This window comes from Ranitomeya variabilis, chromosome 4, assembly GCF_051348905.1.
Source record: "Ranitomeya variabilis isolate aRanVar5 chromosome 4, aRanVar5.hap1, whole genome shotgun sequence".
In the NCBI taxonomy this organism is placed as follows: Eukaryota; Metazoa; Chordata; class Amphibia; order Anura; family Dendrobatidae; genus Ranitomeya; species Ranitomeya variabilis.
Window position 1 is genome coordinate 605,356,847 of NC_135235.1, and position 24,823 is coordinate 605,381,669.

Below are 24,823 nucleotides of genomic sequence, written 5' to 3' on the forward strand. Positions count from 1 at the left end.
AGGAGCGCGCTGCAGCGGGTAAGTGTGAGCGGAAGGAGTGGCCGTGACAACATCAAACACTTTTCCCCATTTTACTTCTTGCATACATAATATGTCCGATTTGCATATCCCATTGTCCTCCAATATTAGCAAAACAGTTTCTTCATCCGACGTTGTTACCATCATAGTTTCCTCCAGACAGATTCTCAAACAGTTCCTCTTCTCCCAAAAATCCATCTTCCTTCCGGTATTCCTCCAGTTTTCCATGTTGTCCCCACAGCTATGTATGGGAACAGTTACCCCCTAAAAATTAATGTAGTGGCAAGGTTATTGCCTCTCGTTGCCCAGGAACTAAGCCGACTCCCCAATAGCAGCAGGGGGGTGAAGCCACACTGTTAAATGCAGCGATCCCCCAGGCCAAGGAGCCGGGTACCCTGGGCACCTTAGGCCAGACCAAGTACAGCAACCATCAAGCCACTGCACTTGATCTTAGCCAAAACGCCGAGAAGCGATGGCCTGAATTGGTTTGCCACTTCTGCCGCACCAAGGCCTACAACCGACACCCATTGTGGAGACATGGCAAAAGATTGCCGCAGGGAAGACATTTCCAGAAACTCTGGAGGCCTTCTCAATGACAGTTCTGCTGTGTGTGTGTTTGTTCAAGCTGTGCACGACGCATTTTGAATCTGCATAACTCCGCCTACTTTGACACACCCTCCATCCCCATTGTGACTGCATGTGAAGGTTCCGTGCTAAGATTCTATCTACTGCAGGCCGCACACCTGGTTGGTCAAAAGCATTACAATACTCACACAGGTGTAGATGGACAAGACAAGCATATTCAAGATCAGCACAGGCACCAGTTTTCCTTTTTTCAAATACATATAATACACCACATTTAAAAGTCGGTGATGTTAGGGTTCGAGTTCCCACCTCTGCACAGGGGGAATCTCGGGCCGTCTCTGCTGCGGTCTCCCATTCTTCTCCTGCCACAGTGGAGCCTGCTCAGCGGAGACGTCAGTCCCAGCGTCTCGCTCAGTCTGACTCTGTGCAAAGGGTTACTGCTGCTTTTCCAGCTTCTGCCATTGAAGTCAATGCTGGGCAGTGGCGAGCAGACGCTTCTGGGACTAAGTCCTGCTTTTCTCATTCTGAGCATGCCCTGAGTAAGATCTCTCAGTGGAGATCGAGGGTCACATGGTCAGATACTGCAGCTAAGTCCATTGGTCCTTTCAGGAAGGTCCTGTAGGTGCTAGGACTAAGTCCTGCTCTGCACACACTGAGCATGTCCAGGGCAAGATCTCTCAGTGGAGATCTAGGGTCACATGCTCAGGTATGGCAGTCTCTCATTGGTCCTTCTAGGAAGGTCTTTTACTTGCTGCAGCTATATAAGGCTCGCATGGCCGCACGGCTGTGCGCTAGTATACACTTGTTTATGTGTGTGTGTTGTGAGTGAAAGTCGCTCTTAAATATCCCTTCCCTTGTGTTTGAATGCTCGCGTAAGGAGGGTGATTGTTATCTAGCGCCCGACTTGTAACCAACACTGGTACACTAACAGCGTCTATTGCTGTGACCGCCAGTGCGGCACCGTCCGCTATCACTGCGCTTTCCTAACCCAAGTCTGGGTGGTTAGTGGCGTCCGCCAGTGCGGCATCGCATGCACTCTCATATTTAATTATTAGTTTTGTTACGTGCGGTAATGCGGCCCTGTGACGCAACAGGGTTTGCCTAATTCATACAGGGTGAAGCTAACCCGTGTGTATCCTCATTGTACCACCATATAGTCCGTCATTGCTTAGCAGCAGGTTCCATCTCTGCACGGTGGACCCCGGGCTGCGAACGCACCTTATTCCTTTTCTCTAATTATTTGGTGCGTTCCGCTAGCCCTAACAGGTGGTCCACCAGAGGGAGACAAAGTTTTACAAAAGAATTCATGCAGTCACAAATGCCGTATGTATGGCAGAGCTACTCTTTGTATACTTCAATTTAAACGCCGCCGAGTACTGACAGCAGGGGCCTAATTTTGTAGATGGCACGGTATATTTGCAACACTGTTACAAAGGCCTAATACAGGCCTACATCTTAACACACCTGTTGCAGCAACCAGAAAAGACAAATTGATTGATTGATTGCATATTGAATGCAATGCAATGTTTGACATACATAGGTGAAAGCAAGGCCAGGCAAGGCACACAAAATGTTGCAAATGGTCAAGAGAAATCGAGCAAAATGCTACATTTGGCATGAGAAATGTGCTTCTTTGACCCTTAAATCAATTCACATAAAGGATTAAAAGACAACAATTCAATCTGTTTTTAGAAATCGGATTACAGAAGGAGTGCACTGTTCCCGGAGATACTGCAATAACGGGTCAATGCGTGGAGTGGACAGAGCAAGCTCTTCTTCCATCTCCCTGTTCCAAAAATCCATTTAATATACGGTCCCCAAATAGGGGACGTATCAGATATTAAACTGATAAGAACAGATTTTTTTTTTCTCCCTCAGATGGGGAATTTCATGGTCTAGAAAACCATAACCGAAGAAACGTACCCAAACAGCCGCGTCAAAATTAAAACACAAAAAGCCGTTCCCATCATCATCGGAAAATTTTCTTTCTTTTTTCAAAATACATATTAACATATCAAAAAAAACACATCATATACATAACCCAAAACACAATCTCTCTATAAAGTGTCTTTATAAACAAAAACAAACTGTCCTGTTTTTCACTCCTCGAATAACACCACAAAATCTCTATAGTTCTATATCTGAACTCAAACATCTACAAAAACGCTTTAGCGAAAAATCTCATTTTAGAACACAATAATACCACTCAGGTAATACTATTTGACCCACCCTCCTTCCGATACCCACCCAAACTGTTTTTAAATTCTTAACCGCCGCACAAAAAAAAACAAAAAACAAAATCTATATAGTTCTGATTCAAGTAACACAATCTAGCTCTATTGGTGGCGACTGAGCTATTATATCTTCCCACCAAAGTTGTATCTTCTTTAAATCTTTGCTCAACTCTTTCTCTTCCTGAAACTCCATTTTTCCCTTTTCCTTTTCCTTCTCTTTACACACAGACTCCCTTTTCTCCTTTCGAATTATCTTTTGTTTCCATTTTTTTATTAATGCTTTTCTCTGTACTTTCAACCTTTCTAACTTGGTCTTCATCTTTATCCATTATAAATCTCTTCTCAAGCTCCTCCATATTCATACATTCCCCTCTCTCGATTTCTTCATCTTCTTTCCTTTCCAAAACTTCAAAACCTCTGTCCATCTTCTCAAAATGTTCAAGATTCACTTCTAAAATTTTCTTCTCTCTTTCCACATAACAAAAACCAAACTTCTCGTTTATCATAATTTTCCCTACCAACAACTCCTCATCTTCCTTTGTTCATACCAAAAAACGTCTTTTTCCATTCCATACACCAATAGCATTCATAAATTTTTTCTGAAACTTTGCATCCACATACTTTGTCTTCAAATAACTCAACACCTCTTCAGTGTCTACAAAAGGGTCCTCCATACATACAACAACACTTCTTGGTTTTCCCATACATGATACCATCAGACCAATATCTCCAGAGTTTTCTCCATTCCATCACTTAAAAAATCCAAACATTTACCTTCTGACTTTAAAGTCACGTCAAAGTTTCTTCTGTATCTAGCTTCTTGCATACACAAAATATCTTCTTTCCAAATTGCTCCGAAATCCACAAAAAAATCCATAATCCACTTTTCATCCAACAACAACACGTCCTCCATGCCTGGCTTTCGAAAGAAACGCAAGCAACTCCTCTTCCTCCAGAACTCCATAGTCCTCGTGACTGCCCCCCACAGCTATGTGTGGTGACAGAGGTGATCGCCTCTTGTTGCCCAGGGACTAATCCGACTCCCCAATAGCAGCAGGGGGGTGAAGCCACACTGTTAAATGCAGCGATCCCCCCAGGCCAAGGAGCCGGGTACCCTGGGAGCCTTAGGCCAGACCAAGTACAGCAACCATCAAGCCACTGCACTTGATCTTACCCAAAAGGCCGAGAAACAATAACCAGAAATGGTTTGCCACTTCTGCCGCACCTAGGCCTAAAACTTACACCCATTGTGGAGACAGAGCAAAAGAGTGCCGCAGGGAAGACATTTCCAGAAACTCTGGAGGCCGTCTCAATGACAGTTCTGCTGTCAATGACAGTTCTGCTGTGTGTGTGTGTGTGTGTGTGTGTGTGTTCGTCTGTGTGTGTTCGTTAAAGCTGTGCATGATGCATTTTGAATCTGCATAACTCCGCCTACTTTGACACACCCTCCATCCCCATTGTGACTGCACCTGAAGGTTCTATGCTAAGATTCTATCTCCTGCAGGCAGCACACCTGGTTGGTCAAAAGCATTACAATACTCACACAGGTGTAGATGGACAAGACAAGCAGATTCGAGATCAGCACAGACACCAGTTTTCCTTTTTTTCAAATACATATAATACACCACATTTAAAAGTCGGTGGTCCACCAGAGGGAGACAATGTTTTACAAAAGAATTCATGCGGTCACAAATGCGGTATGTATGGCAGAACTACTCATTGGATACTTCAATTTAAACGCCGCCAAGAACTGACAGCAGGGGCCTAATTTTGTAGATGGCACAGTATATTTGCAACACTGTTACAAGGGTCTAATACAGGCCTACATCTTAACACACCTGTTGCAGCAACCAGTAAAGACAAATTGATTGATTGATTGATTGATTGCATATTGAATGCAATGCAATGTTTGACATACATAGGTGAAAGCAAGGCCAGGCAAGGCACACAAAATGTTGCAAATGGTCAAGAGAAATCAAGCAAAATGCTACATTTGGCATGAGAAATGTGTTTCTTTGACCCTGAAACCAATTCACATAAAGGGTTAAAAGACAACAATTCAATCTGTTTTTAGAAACCGGATCAGAGAAGGAGTGCACTGTTCCCGGAGACACTGCAATAACGGGTCAATGCGTGGCGTGGACAGAGCGAGCTCTTCTTCCATCTCCCTGTTCCAAAAATCCATTTAATATATGGTCCCCAAATAGGGCGTATCAGATATTAAACTGATAAGAACAGATTTTTTTTTTTTCAACCATTCAGGTTAGTTTTAAAGCAATCAGTAAAATATTCCAAAACTTACTTGCTAAAAACTTCTCAACATCATGGCCCATATTTTTTTTATTCATAAAGCAACCTTATTTAGCAGAAGAAAAATAATCTTATTACACTCATAAGATACAAGACTCCAAAGAAATCACTGATATTTCACAACACCACTTTTTGAACTTCCAAATTCCCTCTGCATCTGTGCTGCAGGGGGACTTCAGCATCGTTGAAGACAGTTTCAACGATGCCGAAGTCTTTCCCCTGATCGTTGGTCGCTGAAGAGAGCTGTCTGTGTGACAGCTCCCCAGCGACCACACAATGACTTACCAATGATCGTGATCGTTGGTAAGTCGTTTAGTGTAACGGTACCTTTACACATTCATTTACAGTAATTACTTTCCTTTTAAACACACAGATTCCTCACATCCCACAAACTCTCCAACACACAAGCCATGATTAACCATAACACTCTCTGTTTCACCTGTCCACATGCACCAATCCCAAACATAGCCACACGCCAATCCACAAAATTCACTCCAGCCAAACCCTTACACAATCCTCCCACACACTTCCATACATTATACGCAAACCCACAGCTCCACATCACATGCATAACCGTCTCACATCCACCACAACCATCTCTTGGACACACATCTGATCTGATCAAATCTCTCTTCTTTTGTACCTCTCTCACTGGAAGGATATTATGAAAAGCCATCAATACTACATCCTTCTGCTTGTTTGACATCCCAAACTTGTCCACCATCCTCCATGCATCTGCAACCTCATTCCCTCTTAAACCAACTATATCACACTCGACCTCTCTTGCATAGATTTTCCTATACACACTCCTAACCATTCTAAACTCATTCATCGGCACACTCAACAAATCATGCTTCCTAACAAACTTCTCAATCACTTCATACCACACTGGACACTTAAAAGAAACAGGCACTCTTGCATCCCTCTTCCTCCAACTTAAACCATACAACATCCAACCAGCAGAATAACTTGCCATACACGCACCCTTATTACCTTTCCTCAACAGAACCACAACTGTCTTAATGTAATGGAGTCCTAAAAAAACCTCAATATTAGGAAAAGCCAACCCACCATGCTGGCTGGCCTTATAAAGGCTATCCCTCTTCAGCTTCTCCATCTTGCTACACCAGAAAAAAGTAAAAATAAGTTTCTCTACTCTCTTAACTTTCCTATAAGGAGATGGAAAAATTGTAGCCACAAAAAGCAGGATAGGCAAAACCACTGCTTTGATAATTAAAACTTTGCCACGCAAAGAAAGCTCTCTCATCCTCCAAAAATTCAGCTTTCGCTCTACACGTATGCCACACTCATCCCAACTCTCATTTCCTTTCAGATCATCGTTGAAGAATACCCCTAAAATCTTAATTGCACCCTCTTCATACTTGACTCCATCCATGCGAATACTATCATCTCCAAAACATTTGAAACTACACTTATTCCAGTTGACCCTAAACCCAGACGCACCACAGAAAAAATCCAGAAGCAGCCTCACTCTACTCATTGATGCCATACTTTCACTCACAATCACCACATCATCCATATAGCCTAACTGTTGTGAATTCTGTTCTCGAACTCCCTCCTGTGGTTATGAATGGTACTTCGGCGAGTTCTGTCCATGGACTCCCTCTGGTGGCTGTGAGTGGAGCTGCTGGTTCTGAGGTTCCTTCCTCAGCTGACCTCATTTAGTCCTGGCTGGCTGCTCTATTTAACTCCACTTAGATCGTTACTTGATGCCAGCTGTCAATGTCCTAGTGCTGGTTCAGTTCTCTCTTGGATCTTTCAGATGACCTGTCTACTCCAGCAAAAGCTAAGTCCCTGCTAGCTTATTTGTTTACCACTGTTTTCTTGTCCAGCTTGCTATCATGATTTTGCCTTGCTAGCTGGAAGCTCTGGGATGCAGAGTGGCACCCCCACGCCGTGAGTCGGTGCAGGGGTCTCTTTTGCACACTCTGCGTGGTTTTTTGATAGTTTTTTATGCTGACCGCAAAGATACCTTTTCTATCCTCAGTCTGTTTAGTTAAGTCTGGCCTCCTTTGCTGAAACCTATTTCATTCCTGTGTTTGTGACTTCCATCTTAACTCACAGTCAATATGTGTGGGGGGCTGCCTTTTTCTTTGGGGAATTTCTCTGAGGCAAGTTAGGCTTTATTTTCTATCTTTAGGAGTAGTTAGCTCTTAGGCTGTGAAGAGGCATCTAGGCAGAGCCAGGTACGCTCCACGGCTATTTCTAGTTGTTGTGATAGGATTAGAGGTTGCGGTCAGCAGAGCTCCCACTTCCCAGAGCTTGTCCTGTATTACTAGTTTGCTCATCAGGTCATTCCTAGTGCTCCTAACCACCAGGTCATCATAACACCTAACACCTTCACATGCTTACCACAACTCCCTGGCACTAACAATCCTCTCATCATTTTCTCACGTCTCACTAAACACAACAAAGGCTCAATCACACATGCAAACAAGACAGGGGACATAGGACACCCCTGTCTAACACCTGACTTAATCATCACCTTCTCACTTAGCCAGCCATTCACTAAGAACTCACTTGACACACAATCATACAAAGACCTAACAGCATACAGAAAAACCCTAGGAAACCCCAAATTCTCCAAAACTTTAAACAGGAACACATGTGAAACTCTTATCGAAAGCCTTTTCAAAATCAAGCGCTAGAACCATGCACTTCTGCTTTCTTACTTTACAGTCACCAAGCATATCCCTTAACAACAGTAAATTATCACTCATACTCCGACCAGGCACGGCACACACTTGGTCATCATCCACCACACACCCAATCACCTCACGCATACAATTAGCTAACAACTTGCTATAGACCTTCTAATCAGCATTAAGCAACGTTATAGGTCTCCAATTTTCCAGATGCTTTCTCTCACCCTTCTTAAACACAAGTACCACTACACCTTCTTTCATAGATTTACACAAATCATCCACATATACCTACAAACCTCAGTCAAATCACCACCCAAAAACTCCCAAGCTTTCACATACAGTTCCACATGCAGCCCATCATTCCCAGGCATCTTATTCTTTTTAGCACTCATAACTACTTTCTTCACCTCATCCAGGATAACATCATCACACAAAATATCACACTCATCTGACCCAAGTCTCTTATCCACACCATTCAATACATGTGACACAAGCCCAGAATCAATCCATTTCTCATCATACAACTTACTATAAAACTCATTCACCCCTTTCAAAACATTCGTCCCAGTCACACAAGATCCGTCTTCACCAACTATTTCACTCAAATCCAACTTACTTCCATTCATTTTTTTGAAAAAAAACCTCGTGCACTTTTCATTTTTTCTAAATGCTCTATTTTGGTTCGGTAAATAATTTCCTTACCCTTTTCATCTATAAGATATTTTAACTCATTCCTTGCAACCACAAGCTGATCAGACATATCCATCCCACTTGCAACACACCCACACAACCAGTCAATCTTTCTGCTTAAATCATTATATCTATTACGATATCTGGCAGCTTTCCTGTAGCCCCATTTTTTAAAGAAATTTTTAATCTGCAACTTCACCCAATCCCACCATTCAAGCACACTATCAAAATCACGCTTACGCCACCTCCAACTTGCATACCTTCTCTCCAACTCATTCATCACCTCTTCATCCTCCAACAACCTCAAATTCAACTTCCACACCCCTCCCCCATACACTATGTCCAAATTCGCACTCAACACTCCACGCAGGCATTCATGATCAGAAAAAGGTACCCTTTGTTGAGCAAAACTTGAACAAAACATATTTTTGGAAAATAACATCCTATCTATTCTAGATGTAATATTACCTCGGTCAGCATAATATGTTGGCGGTGGTGGAATGCCATACCCCAAAATTGCAGCATTTGAAAAAGAAAACTCAAGGATTAGTTGGGACAACTTTTTCCCTGTAATGTACACATTCCCTTCTGTGGCACAATTAAAATCACCAACAAAAACAGTAGGTATTTTCCCTGGAAGAAAAAAACTCAATTTCTCAAGAAGAGCAAGTCGCTCTTCTTTTTTTGTAGAACAGTATAAATTAATAATTATAACCTTCCACCACATATAACTTAAAAAATAATAATACACCAACCTGTTGTGAACTCCGTTTTCAGGCTCCCTCTTGTGGTCACAGATGGTATTGTGTGACTTTGGTTTTTTGGCTCCCCCTGGTGGTTTGGTTTATTATCCTGCGGGTCTGCTGGATCAGCTGCCTCGTTATTCACCAGGGAGGCTCCTATTTAGCTCTGCTTCACTTCCACTTGTTGCCGGCTGTCAATGTATTCAGTGCTATTCTGATTACTCCTGATTATCTCGTTTTCTGCCTCTTCAGGATAAGCTAAGTTCTGTTTCAATATTTTTTGCTCATCTGCCTGCAATATGATTTCTGTGTATGATGAGTCTAGTCCAGCTTGCTAACATGTGATTTCTTTTTGCTGGTAAGCTCTGGGGTACGGAGTTGCTTCCCCCGCACCGTTAGTTGGTGCGGGGGCTCGAGCAATCTCTGCGTGGATATTTTGAATAGGGTTTTTTATTGACCGCACAGTTTCCTTCCTATTTTCTGCTATCTAGTATTAGCGGGCCTCATTTGCTAAATCTGATTTCATCTCTGCGTTTGTGCTTTCCCCTTAACTCAGCGTTAATATTTGTGGGGGGCTATTCTATATCTTTGGGGTCTTCCACTGAGGCAAGTGAGGACTTACTTTCCCTCCAGGAATAGTCAGTTTCTCAGGCCGTGACAAGACGTCTAGGATTTTTAGGTAACATTCCACGGCTGCCTATAGTTGTTTGCGGATAGGATCAGGTTGCGGTAAATCTAGTTACCACTTCCCCAGAGCTAGTAGTCTGTTCAGTTACTTAGCTAGTCCGACCTGCGATCCTTGCCACTAGGATCATAACACCAACCCACCTCCACAACCATATAACTGTCAATAGTAATATTTTTGTTACCAACCAGAATTCCCACCCCATCATTTTTATTTGAACTTGATCCCGACCAGACATGCTGGCCATATGGCCAGACTTTATCCCCTGGAGATTCAAAAATCCCGCATTCTTGTAGACAGTAGACATCTGCACTCAGACCCTTAAGGTAGTCCAGAACAGTAGTTCTACGGGTGACAGATCTAATTTGCCTAACATTAAGGGACACAATGTCCCAACCAGAATGATGTGGCATAAAAGGGGAATCCCGCAAAACCTACAAAAAGAAAAAAAGCAATGTTCAGCCCATATCAAGCACATCAAAGTTATTGGCACTTGGCGGGATGCCAAATGTCACCTCTTCGGGAGAAAGGACATCTGGTGGGTAAACATGAGAACCCACCGGACTATCACACACAGGAGCAACAGAGGGACACTCAGTCCTTGGCTTCTTCCTGGAAACACTAGGTTCTTCCTCATCAGAGGACCTGGCAGCAGACAAGTCTCCTTGGCCACCACCTTCAGGTTCCTCCGCGGCAGTATCACTCCAAGATATGGCTGGGGATTTAGACAAATCCATTTCCTTCTCTCCACGGACACCAGACTGGAGAGGGAGAGGTCACTCCACTTCCGAAATTTCCATGCCAAAACCATCTGGCCCAAGAGGCTGGACCTGGGCATCCTCAAGTATGTCCTCAAGTATGTCCTCAATCTCCAAGTCGTCCCCTTCCTCACTGGAAGTGATTGCCTCCTCCTCGATATCTGCTAGGGGCCTCAAAGGAGTTTCAGCAACAATAGACGGAGCAGCAGGCCTGACCACGGTCACTTGTGCAAAGGACCTAGGTGTGATTCTGGCCCGACACTCCCAAAGGACATGTCCATCCTCACCACAAGCATCACATTTTACCTGGTTCTTGCAGTCTCTTGCCATGTGTCCGGTCTCGTTACACCTCCTGCAGGTTGGCTGATTACTGCAGGACTCTTGGGTGTGGCCATATGTACTACACCTTCTACAGAAGAAAGTAGCATCAGGAAAATACAGAAAGCCAGTATCTCTTCCAATTGAAAAGTTCATAGGCGGATAGTGAATACCCCCTAGTCCCTGGGGATCCACCGCAAACCTGACAAAGTACTTGTATTTACCCGTCCACAAGCCCTCCTCATTATTGATCCTGTGAGAAAACTGCATAAAGATACAATGCCTCCTCAGGAAAGCAGTAATACTATCCTGGGAGCAAAAAGGATTGTGCATGAACACAACCACTGGGACATCCCCCTTACAGTAAAGAACAGTGAAAGTAAGTCCATCTAAAAGGGTGCTTTCTTTAAAGCCAGTCAAGGTTCTGAAGAGGTTTTGGCAAGCAGCCTTAGTAGAAAGAACCAGCACGTACCTTCCATCTTTCCTAAATTCTTGCATGCAAACGATATTCGTCTTTTTTACCTTCAGGGCTTCATAGAAGATGGCACTCACCAGGTAGGACAGGCAGAAGTGTCCCTTCTTTTCTTCAGCGATCTCAATTCGGAATCCATTCTTGACCCGGGGGTCCCCGGTCCCAGCAAATTTCAGCTTGACTCCCATAGTCACGCCTCAAGGATCGCCTTCCCGTTTCTTCCTCGCTATCCCCCTATAGCAGCATCTGGCTTAAGCCACCAAAGTGGCGATGCCAGAAGGCCGAGGGACAGCACTCAAAAAACCTCCTGGACAGACACAAGATCTGAGCCAAAAGGCCGAGAAGCGATAACCAGAAATGGTTTGCCACTTCTGCCACACCAAGGCCTAAAACTGACACCCATTGTGGAGACAGAGCAAAAGATTGCCACGGGGAAGACATTTCCAGAAACTCTGGATGCATTCTCAATGACAGTTCTGCTGTGTGTGTGTTCAAGCTGTGCACAAAGCGTTTTGAATCTGCATAACTCCGCCTACTTTGACACACCCTCCATCCCCATTGTGACTGCATGTGAAGGTTCCGTGCTAAGATTCTATCTACTGCAGGCAGCACACCTGGTTGGTCGAAAGCATTAGAATATTCACACACACAGATGTAGATGGACAAGACAAGCATATTCAAGATCAGCACAGACCCCATTTTTCCTTTTTAAAAAAAATACATATAATACACCACATTCAAAAGTCAGTGGTCGGTCCACAAGAGGGAGACAATGTTTCCAAAAGAATTCATGCATGCGGTCAGACATGTGGTATGTATGGCCGAATTACTCATTGGATACTTCAATTTAAACGCTTAGTACTGACAGAAGGGGCCTAATTTTGTAGATGGCACAATATATTTGCAACACTGTAACAAAGGCCTAATTCAGGCCTACATCTTAACACACCTGTTGCAACCAGCAAAGACTGATTGATTGATTAACTGATTGCATATTGGATGCAATTCAATGCTTGACATACCTAGGTGAAAGCAAAGCAAGGCAAGGCACACAACATGTTGCAAATGGTCAAGGGAAATCAAGCAAAATGCTGCATTTGGCATCAGAAATGTGCTTTTTCAACCCTGAAATAAATTCGCATGAAGGGTTAAAACAGCTGATTTCAATTCAATCTGTTTTTGGAAACCAGATCAGAGAAGGAGTGCACTGTTCCCGGAGATACTGCAATAACGGGTCAATGCGTGGAGTGGATAGAGCAAGCTCTTCTTCCATCTCCCTGTTCCAAAAATCCATTTAATATATGGTCCCCAAATAGGGGACGTATCAGATATTAAACTGATAAGAACAGATTTTTTTTTTATACCATTCAGTAAAGTTTTATAGCAACAAACAAAAGTATAAAAACTCAAAATACGTTACCAAAACTCTCATCATAATGGTATTTTCTTTATTCCTTCTTTTCTAACTTAAAGCAATTACAAACATATTACTTTCCTTTACAACCTTATGAACATTCTTTTTACATAATAACATAACAGTTCAAAAAACACAAAACAATGACTTACTGGAACTTTACCAGTGACCTCCATTTTTTACCTTTCCAAAAACCTTCTGAATCGGAGCCACCACCTCCACGGCTGTCCCATAAATAAACTACATATAACCTAGAGAGAACCATTCTAATACAATTATTAACTGAAATCACTTTCCTCTTGAATAAACACAAATTCCTAACATCCCACAGACTTTCTATTACACATGCCATTATCAGCCACATCAATCTCTCCTTCACCCAACTACTTGCACCCATCCCAAACATTACCACTCTCCAATTTATGAAACTCACATCCGCCAGTCCCTTGCATAAACCACCCACTCCCTTCCAAACACTCTGAGCATAATCACAATTCCATACCAAATGCATAACAGATTCGTTCCCTCCACATCCATCCCTCGGACACACTTCGGTCCTAATCAGGTCCCTCCTCTTTTGCACTGCTCTCACAGGCAAAATCTCATGCAGACACATCCATACAATATCACGCTGCCTATTAGATATCCCTTTTATACTCATCTTTCTCCATACATATGACGCTTCGCTCGATCTCAAACCACTAATATTACATTTGAACTCTCTCACACACATCCTTCTCTTTACATTCCTTATCACCTTAAATTCGCTCATGGGAACATCCAACAAATCATGCTTAATAATAAACTTTTCCACAAACTCATACCGTACTGGACATTTAAACAACACCGGCACTCTCGCATCCCTCCTCATCCATTTCAAACCAAATAACATCCACCCGGCCATATATTTAACCATAAATGCCATATTACTATCCCTTCCTAACAAAACAACCACTGTCTTGATATAATTCAAACCAAGACATAATTCAAAATTAGGGAAATCCATGCCCCCATTCTCCCGTAATCTACACAAAAATTCCCTTTTCAGTTTCTCCATTTTACTCCCCCAATAAAAAGTAAAAATTAACTTTTCAATCCTCCTAATACCCCTATAAGGGGCTGGAAAAACAACTGATACAAAAAGTAACATAGGAAGAATAACAGACTTTATAATGAGGACTTTGCCTGACAATGTCAGGTCCCTCAACCTCCAAAAATTCAATTTTTGTTCTATCCGCTTCCCACATTCATCTCAACTCTCATTTCCTTTTAAATCTTTATTAAAACATACACCCAGCACCTTAATTGCACCTTCCTCACATATCACTCCATCCATCCTAACACTCGCATCCCCAAAACACTTGAAGCTACACTTCCCCCAATTTACCCTAAAACCAGACGCCCCACAAAAGAAAACTAACAACAACCTTGCGCGATTCATCGTAGCCATACTATCATCCACCACCACCACGTCATCCATATACCCTAAGACCTTTACATTCTTACCACTACTCCCTGGAATCAAGAGACCATTCATCACCTTCTCTCTCCGAATCATACACAAAAGAGGTTCTATCACACTTATAAACAGAACAGGGGACAAAGGGCACCCCTGCCTGACCCCTGAATTAATAAGCACCTTCTTGCTCAAACATCCATTCACTAACACCTCACTCACCACACCATCATACAAACATTTCACCGCATTCACAAAATTCCCAAGATAGCCTATCCTTTCTAATACCTCAAACATAAATGCATGCAACACTCGATCAAAAGCTTTCTCAAAATCCACACAAAACACCATACATTTCCTTTTCCTGAACATACAATCACCTATTACAGCAACAAAAGATTATCTCGCAGCAACAAAAGATTATCAGACATACATCTACCCTGCACCGCACACACTTGATCTTCACCAACCACACTACCAATTACTACACGCATTCGATTAGCAAGAATCTTGCTAAAAACTTTATAATCTGTATTGAGTAATGTAATTGGACTCCAGTTACGCAGACACTTCTTATCACCCTTCTTATATAGTAAAACTACCACTCCTTCCTTCATAGAATCACATAGTACACCATTCCTCCACATATACTGACACACATCCACAAACTCACCTCCAATCAAATCCCATACTTTCACATAAAACTCAACAGGCAAACCATCTTTTCCAGGCGTTTTATTCTTTTTTGCACCATCCACTGCTTTTTTAACCTCATCAAAAATAACATCCTCACTCAAACACTCACGTTCACCTAAATCAAGGTGATTTTCCAACATACCTAACACATGTTCCTTCAATCTTCCATCCACCCATTTTGACTCAAAAAGACTACTATAGAAACTATGCACTTCATCCAACACATCCTTTCCACTCACAGTCACACCATTATCATTTACCACCTCATCCATATCATCTCTCTTACTACACATTTTCTTAAAAAAATATCTTGTACACTTTTCATCCATATCCAAATGCTCAACTCTTGTCCTGAAAATAATTTCTTTCCCACGTTTTACCAAGATACGCTTCATCTCTTCTCTCGCATCCCTAAGTAGGTCACCTACATCAATTCCTTTCATACTCATTTTTTGTAGCCACTCAATCCTCATATTCAAATCCTTAAATCTCCTTTTCTCAATGGCGGCTTTCTTATAGTCCCCACCTCTTAAAAAACTTCTTAATTTCCACTTTTACCCAATCCCACCATACAGTCACATTCACAAAATTATTTTTCTGAGTCCTCCACCATTCATATTTACATCTAAAATCTCTCATCACGCTAGCATCCTCTAGCAATCTAATATTTAGTTTCCATACTCCACCACCATACACCATTTTTGTGTCACCTTGAAACATTCCCCACAAACCCTCATGATCTGTAAAAGAAAATACATATTACTTAAAAGATTTGCACTCCAAACCTCTACTTGTGAACAGCATATGATCAATCCTGGTTGCTATTCCACCCCTGTCAGCCCTATATGTGGCCGGTGGTGGCTTACCCAAAAGTTCAGCAGCATCTAAAAAAGAAAAATCAGAAACAATTTGGTTAAGTGCTTTACCCGAGGCATCAATGTCCCCTTCGGTAGTACAGTTAAAGTCCCCAACAAAAATTACTGGAATTCTTCCAGGCAAAAAAAGGCGTATCTTCTCTAACAAGGCTAACCTTTCCCCCTTATTAGTAGAGCAATATACATTTACAATTTTCAAACTTAACCACCGCCATAATACACCGCCCTGGTTCCACCACAGTATAATTTTCAAAACTTAAATCCCTATTACCTAACAAAATCCCCACCTCATCATTTTTATTTGTCACCGAACCAGACCATATACTTGGTCCATATGCCCAATTTTTTTCAGGAGGCGACTCTTCAATCCCACATTCTTGCAAACAATACACATTAGCTCCAAGATTTTTTAATTCTTCAAATATGGCTAATCTTCTTGGCTTAGATTTTGACAGTCTCACATTAAGTGACAGTACATTACATCTCATGTTGGAGCCCATTTTTAGCCATATTAATTAGATAAGAGCATACTCCCCATTTAAATCTCAACCTTTCTCATCTTGAACCTCCATCCCTAATGTTAAACAAGGAAAGTTGACATCTTCCTCCAGAAAAGGACACCCAGGAGAGGAGCCATACCCTTCTGGAAAAACCCTGTCACTACAAGGGCTAGCGCTCCCAACACTAACAGATGAAGAATCAGGCCGAAACTTCTTAGCAGAGGATACCTCACAGTCCTCGTCAGGGGTCCTCACCACACCATCAGTAAAGTCACCCTGACCGCCATCACCTTCACATTTTGCCTCTGGACTTTCCAAAGCTAACACTGGCATTGTGGAGAGTGAACCGCTCACTTCTCCCTCACCACGCACATCCAAGAGGGATGGAGGATCGGCACACTCCATCTCCACACCCTCACCACTGACAACATCAACTGGCTCTTTCAGAAGCTCCATAAGGTCTCTTACTGCCTCAGTCTCTTCACCAAGGGTGGCGGCAGCACTTGGACCTGGTGACACAGCCTCTGCATAGTTGTAGAAAAAGAAGCAGCATCCGTTCCAGGTGAAAGAAGTTGTATCAAAAAAAGTCTTTATTCTGCCATAGAAACATACAACGTTTCGGCCATATTGGCCTTTATCAAGTATAACATATACAACACCTGACTGCCTTAAATAGTGTGGAGCTACAGCTAGCACCAATCACAAATAAGGGGCAGCCCTCATAAAATTATATAAATACATACAAAAAATATATGTGTAACCTCAATCCACACAACATCGTAAACAGTGTATTGTGAAATTCGCATAAAATATACAAAAATCTCTGTATATAAAAGGGACCAGTCCGCTGTGAGCATCACAGTCCAATCACAGCGTTGTTGCTTAAGTAGTCATGGTAACCAAACGCCGATCATTCTAATACCAACACTGGGGTGTATAACATCCGATCACCGTTGTCTTAATGCTGAACACGCCACCTGCAAAGTAACACAAACCCTCATATCATACATAACTGAAATACTACCTCAGGATCCGCCGATCAGTACCGCCGGAGACAGCGCGAGGGCTCATCACGTGCACGCGGTCACATGACCGCAGCACCGACACGCCTCCCAACGCATGCGCCGGCCGCATCTGATCCAGCTATACTCCCAGCGGCGTAGGAGCCCACACGTGATCACAACAGAGGAAGGAGGGGGCGGAAAAACCGTCTTACTCCAAACCTCTGAGTGACATAGTGCCACTCCCACTCAGCACGGGAGATATAGACCCAGCCAACTCCATGGCACTCTAAACAATTGGCGGCTTACCATATGGACAAAGAGGAGGGAAAAAGAAACATCAAAAAAAAACAAAAGAAAGCAGGCAGCATGTAAATAGATCGGGCAACTATATAACCCCACCAATGAAAAACAGAAATTCCATATAAAAGGCCCATAAGGGGCACAGTGAACACAATGTAAAACACATACTAAAAACAAATATACAGATTTCGGACACCACCTAAAGGGGGAAGGGGATTTAGGAAATACATATTTGCAAATTATATTCAATATTGAGCCCTTTTGGTTGTAGAGACTCCAAAACGGAGATCCACCTCAGTTCTTTCTGTTTTAACAATTTTACCCTATTCCCACCCCTTCTTAGTTCAGGAACCCCATCGATCACTCTGAATCTAAGTTGGTTAACCGAGTGTCGACATTCATTAAAATGTTTGGGAACTGGTAATTCAAGTAGCTTAGTTCTTATCGTGCTTTTGTGCTTGCTTATACGCGCTTGAATCTCCATCGTGGTCTCCCCCACGTATATCAGTCCACAGGGACACACTATCGTATAAATAACATAGCTTGAAGAGCACGTATATCTATCTTTGATCAAAAATTTTTTTCCAGTTTGAGGGTGGAAAAAACTGTCACCCTTCAACATATTGCCACAGCAAGCACAGTTGAGGCAAGGAAAATTGCCCATCCTGGGTGGACACAAGGTCCTTTGGAGGGCAACCTTCCTTGTCCCAACATCAGACCTTACCAGTTTATCCTTTAAATTGCGTCCCCGCCTATAAGAAAGAATCGGTCGTGAATGAAATTCCTCAATCTGTGGTAGCCCTCTGTTCAAAAGACCCCAATGTTTGTTAAGAATACTAGAAATCCCCCCACTCGCTGGACTATAAGTCGACACAAAGGGGATCCGTTTCTGCATTTTCCTATTTTTTTGTGTTTGTAAATCACCAACCGTCAATTCCGTCACCCTATTTTTTTGAGCCATCACTTTCTTTTTGGGGTAACCTCTACGTATAAACTTATCACACATCTCGTCCAACCTAACATCGCATATGTCATCATCAGAGACAATACGGCGGACCCGCAACAATTGACTCCAAGGGAGTGAGTCCATCATCCTCCTTGGGTGATGACTACCATACTCAAGAAGGCTATTTCTGTCTGTTGCCTTTACAAACAAATCAGTGCAAAGCTTATCATCATGTTTATACACCATGGTATCCAGGAATTGAATTTTATCCATCGAATATGAGATAGTAAATTTCAATTGTGGATGCACATTGTTCAATTCCGAGAGAAACTCCAAGAGGTCATTCTGTGGACCCTCCCAAATACAAAAGATGTCGTCGATGTAGCGCCACCAGGATCGGACGTGGCGCCAGTAGGTGGAATTGTACACAGATTGGTCCTCCAGTACCGCCATGTAGATGTTAGCATATGTGGGGGCCACATTGGACCCCATGGCGGTACCCCTCAGCTGGAGGTAGAAGTCATCCCCAAAGAGGAAATAATTCCTCCTGAGGATGAACTCCAGCAGAGAGAGGACCAACTGTGCACAAGCTGGGGCCACGTCCGAGCCCGATAGCACCACACCGACGGCACTAAGACCCCTCTCATGTTCAATTGACGTATATAGGGAAACAACATCGAAGGATACCAAGATGGTGGAGGCACCCACCCTGATATCCTTCAATTTGTCCAAGAAATCATTAGTATCCCTAATGTATGACCGGGCTGAAGTAGCATAACAACGTAAGATTTTATCAAGAAAAATTGCCATAGGCAATTTTTCTTGATAAAATCTTACGTTGTTATGCTACTTCAGCCCGGTCATACATTAGGGATACTAATGATTTCTTGGACAAATTGAAGGATATCAGGGTGGGTGCCTCCACCATCTTGGTATCCTTCGATGTTGTTTCCCTATATACGTCAATTGAACATGAGAGGGGTCTTAGTGCCGTCGGTGTGGTGCTATCGGGCTCGGACGTGGCCCCAGCTTGTGCACAGTTGGTCCTCTCTCTGCTGGAGTTCATCCTCAGGAGGAATTATTTCCTCTTTGGGGATGACTTCTACCTCCAGCTGAGGGGTACCGCCATGGGGTCCAATGTGGCCCCCACATATGCTAACATCTACATGGCGGTACTGGAGGACCAATCTGTGTACAATTCCACCTACTGGCGCCACGTCCGATCCTGGTGGCGCTACATCGACGACATCTTTTGTATTTGGGAGGGTCCACAGAATGACCTCTTGGAGTTTCTCTCGGAATTGAACAATGTGCATCCACAATTGAAATTTACTATCTCATATTCGATGGATAAAATTCAATTCCTGGATACCATGGTGTATAAACATGATGATAAGCTTTGCACTGATTTGTTTGTAAAGGCAACAGACAGAAATAGCCTTCTTGAGTATGGTAGTCATCACCCAAGGAGGATGATGGACTCACTCCCTTGGAGTCAATTGTTGCGGGTCCGCCGTATTGTCTCTGATGATGACATATGCGATGTTAGGTTGGACGAGATGTGTGATAAGTTTATACGTAGAGGTTACCCCAAAAAGAAAGTGATGGCTCAAAAAAATAGGGTGACGGAATTGACGGTTGGTGATTTACAAACACAAAAAAATAGGAAAATGCAGAAACGGATCCCCTTTGTGTCGACTTATAGTCCAGCGAGTGGGGGGATTTCTAGTATTCTTAACAAACATTGGGGTCTTTTGAACAGAGGGCTACCACAGATTGAGGAATTTCATTCACGACCGATTCTTTCTTATAGGCGGGGACGCAATTTAAAGGATAAACTGGTAAGGTCTGATGTTGGGACAAGGAAGGTTGCCCTCCAAAGGACCTTGTGTCCACCCAGGATGGGCAATTTTCCTTGCCTCAACTGTGCTTGCTGTGGCAATATGTTGAAGGGTGACAGTTTTTTCCACCCTCAAACTGGAAAAAAATTTTTGATCAAAGATAGATATACGTGCTCTTCAAGCTATGTTATTTATACGATAGTGTGTCCCTGTGGACTGATATACGTGGGGGAGACCACGATGGAGATTCGAGCGCGTATAAGCAAGCACAAAAGCACGATAAGAACTAAGCTACTTGAATTACCAGTTCCCAAACATTTTAATGAATGTCGACACTCGGTTAACCAACTTAGATTCAGAGTGATCGATGGGGTTCCTGAACTAAGAAGGGGTGGGAATAGGGTAAAATTGTTAAAACAGAAAGAACTGAGGTGGATCTCCGTTTTGGAGTCTCTACAACCAAAAGGGCTCAATATTGAATATAATTTGCAAATATGTATTTCCTAAATCCCCTTCCCCCTTTAGGTGGTGTCCGAAATCTGTATATTTGTTTTTAGTATGTGTTTTACATTGTGTTCACTGTGCCCCTTATGGGCCTTTTATATGGAATTTCTGTTTTTCATTGGTGGGGTTATATAGTTGCCCGATCTATTTACATGCTGCCTGCTTTCTTTTGTTTTTTTTTGATGTTTCTTTTTCCCTCCTCTTTGTCCATATGGTAAGCCGCCAATTGTTTAGAGTGCCATGGAGTTGGCTGGGTCTATATCTCCCGTGCTGAGTGGGAGTGGCACTATGTCACTCAGAGGTTTGGAGTAAGACGGTTTTTCCGCCCCCTCCTTCCTCTGTTGTGATCACGTGTGGGCTCCTACGCCGCTGGGAGTATAGCTGGATCAGATGCGGCCGGCGCATGCGTTGGGAGGCGTGTCGGTGCTGCGGTCATGTGACCGCGTGCACGTGATGAGCCCTCGCGCTGTCTCCGGCGGTACTGATCGGCGGATCCTGAGGTAGTATTTCAGTTATGTATGATATGAGGGTTTGTGTTACTTTGCAGGTGGCGTGTTCAGCATTAAGACAACGGTGATCGGATGTTATACACCCCAGTGTTGGTATTAGAATGATCGGCGTTTGGTTACCATGACTACTTAAGCAACAACGCTGTGATTGGACTGTGATGCTCACAGCGGACTGGTCCCTTTTATATACAGAGATTTTTGTATATTTTATGCGAATTTCACAATACACTGTTTACGATGTTGTGTGGATTGAGGTTACACATATATTTTTTGTATGTATTTATATAATTTTATGAGGGCTGCCCCTTATTTGTGATTGGTGCTAGCTGTAGCTCCACACTATTTAAGGCAGTCAGGTGTTGTATATGTTATACTTGATAAAGGCCAATATGGCCGAAACGTTGTATGTTTCTATGGCAGAATAAAGACTTTTTTTGATACAACTTCTTTCACCTGGAACGGATGCTGCTTCTTTTTCTACAATTGTGAGTACTGTTCAATTGGGATCCTTGAACTTTGGAGCGTGCATCCTAGCACTCTGGTGCTGCTGGTTACATTTATGTACAGCCTCTGCATAGGACCTGGTATGGAAGGGACAGTTCTTAAAAGCATGCCCCTCCCCTCCACACACATTGCAGACCATGCATTAGTGCACTCCTTTGCAAGATGGCCCACAGTATTACATTTCCCGCAGAACTTCTCCACTTTACAGTCCTCCTGGAAATGTCCAAAGGACTTGCACTTATGACAAAACCGTGGAGCAGAGGGAAAATACATAAAACCTTTATCCTTCCCGATGGCAAAACTGAGGGGAGGGTAACGATACCCCCAGGTCCCTGAGGATCTTCGTGGAACCGTACAAAGAACTTATGCTTACCAGTCCACCATCCTACTTCGTTCCTCACCCTATGTGAATAAACCATATGGCTGCAATGGTGGAGCAGGAAATTTTTAATGTCCTCAATACTCACAAAAGGGTTATGCATAAAAACCACGACTGGCACGTCCCCTCTTGAATACAATAACGTGAATGTGAGTCCAGCCAAGGCTGAATTCTGCAAAGCCTCTTGCTGCTTCAGGTTGCTGAATAGGTTCTGGCAAGCAACCACATAATCCAGCACCAAAACATACCGGCCATTCCTTGGAAACTCCTGTAGACAGATGATAGACTCACGAGCCACTCCCAGGATTATGAAGATGACTTCTTCCACCAAATAACGAAGGCTGAAATGGTTCCTCCTCGATTCCTCAATATCAATGCGGAAAGCATTCTTGACCCGAACATCGTCGGTCCCAGCATAGCATATCCTCACGCCCATCGTTACTCATTTCCTTTGGACCCCCCCAATAGCAGCAGGCAGCTTAAGCCACCTAAGTGGCGATGCTGCAAGGCCGAGGGGGAGACACTACAGGAACCTCTTTGGCAAGACATTTGATCTTAGCCAAAAGGCCGAGAAGCGATAATCAGAAATGGTTTGCCACTTCTGCTGCACCTAGGCCTAAAACTGACACCCATTGTGGAGACAGAGCAAAAGATTGATGCAGGGAAGACATTTCCAGAAACTCTGGATGCATTCTCAATGACAGTTCTGCTGTGTGTGTGTGTGTTAGGGCTAGCGGAACGCACCAAATAATTAGAGAAAAGGAATAAGGTGTGTTCGCAGCCCGGGGTCCACTATGCAGAGATGGAACCTGCTGCTAAGCAATGACGGACTATATGGCGGTACAATGAGGATACACACGGGTTAGCTTCACCCTGTGTGAATTAGTCGAACCCTGTTGCGTCACAGGGCCGCAGTACTGCACGTAACAAAACTAATAATTAAATATGAGAGTGCATGCGATGCCGCACTGGCGGACGCCACTAACCACCCAGACTTTGGTTAGGAAAGGGCAGTGATAGCGCACGGCACTGCACTGGCAGTCACAGCAATAGACGCTGTTAGTGTACCAGTGTTGGTTACAAGTCGGGCGCTAGATAACAATCACCCTCCTTACGTGAGCATTCAAACACAAGGGAAGGGATATTTAAGAGCGACTTTCACTCACAACACACACACATAAACAAGTGTATACTAGCGCATCGCCGTGCGGCCATGCGAGCCTTATATAGCTGCAGCAAGTAAAAGACCTTCCTAGAAGGACCAATGAAAGACTGCCATACCTGAGCATGTGACCCTAGATCTCCACTGAGAGATCTTGCCCTGGGCATGCTCAGTGTGTGCAAAGCAGGACTTAGTCCTAGCACCTACTGGACCTTCCTGAAAGGACCAATGGACTTAGCTGCAGTATCTGACCATGTGACCCTCGATCTCCACTGAGAGATCTTACTCAGGGCATGCTCAGAACGAGAAAAGCAGGACTTAGTACCAGAAGCATCTGCTCGCCGCTGTCCAGCACTGACTTCAATGGCAGAAGCAGGAAAAGCAGCAGTAACTCTTTGTACAGAGTGGGACTGAGCAAGACGCAGGGACCGACGTCTCCGCTGAGCAGGCTCCACTGCGGCAGGAGAAGAATGGGAGACCGCAGCGGAGACGGCCCGAGATTCCCCCTGTGCAGAGGCGGGAACTCGAACCCTAACAGCGTGTTCAAGCTGTGCACAATGTGTTTTGAATCTGCATAACTCCGCCTACTTTGACACACCCTCCATCCTCATTGTGAGTGCACATGAAGGTTCTGTGCTAAGATTCTATCTACTGCAGGCAGGACACCTGGTTGGTCATAAGCATTAGAATACTCACACACACAGGTGTAGATGGACAAGGCAAGCAGATTTGAGATCAGCACAGACACCAGGTTTCCTTTTTTTCAAATACATATAATACACCACTTTTAAAAGTCGGTGGTCCACAAGAGGGAGACAATGTTTCACAAAAGAATTCATGCGGTCACAAATGCGGTATGTCTGGCAGAACTACTCATTGGATACTTCAATTTAAATGCCGCCAAGTACTGACAGCAGGGGCCTAATTTTGTAGATGGCACAGTATATTTGCAACACTGTTACAAAGGCCTAATATAGGCCTACATCTTAACACACCTGTTGCAGCAACCAGTAAAGACAAATTGATTGATTAGTTGATTGCATATTGAATGCAATGCAATGTTTGACATACATAGGTGAAAGCAAGGCCAGGCAAGGCGCACAAAATGTTGCAAATGGTAAAGAGAAATCGAGCAAAATGCTACATTTGGCATGAGAAATGTGCTTCTTTGACCCTAGAATAAACTCATATAAAGGGTTAAAAGACAACTTGCGCTGATTTCAATTCAATCTGCTTTTAGAAACCGGATCAGAG

At 43.4% G+C, this 24,823-nt stretch overlaps 2 non-coding genes and 1 pseudogene across 2 annotated transcripts; all 3 read right to left on the minus strand.

The window, feature by feature from the left end:
* Positions 1–2,309: 2,309 nt before the first annotated feature.
* LOC143771326 (U2 spliceosomal RNA) lies at positions 2,310–2,489 on the minus strand (annotated as a pseudogene).
* Positions 2,490–4,925: 2,436 nt separating this feature from the next.
* LOC143770764 (U2 spliceosomal RNA) lies at positions 4,926–5,116 on the minus strand. The gene has a single exon (XR_013214727.1). It is a non-coding gene; the product is annotated as a U2 spliceosomal RNA (small nuclear RNA).
* A 7,560-nt stretch (positions 5,117–12,676) lies between these two features.
* On the minus strand, positions 12,677–12,859 carry LOC143771273 (U2 spliceosomal RNA). Its single transcript, XR_013215056.1, has one exon. It is a non-coding gene; the product is annotated as a U2 spliceosomal RNA (small nuclear RNA).
* Between the last annotated feature and the right edge of the window lie 11,964 nt (positions 12,860–24,823).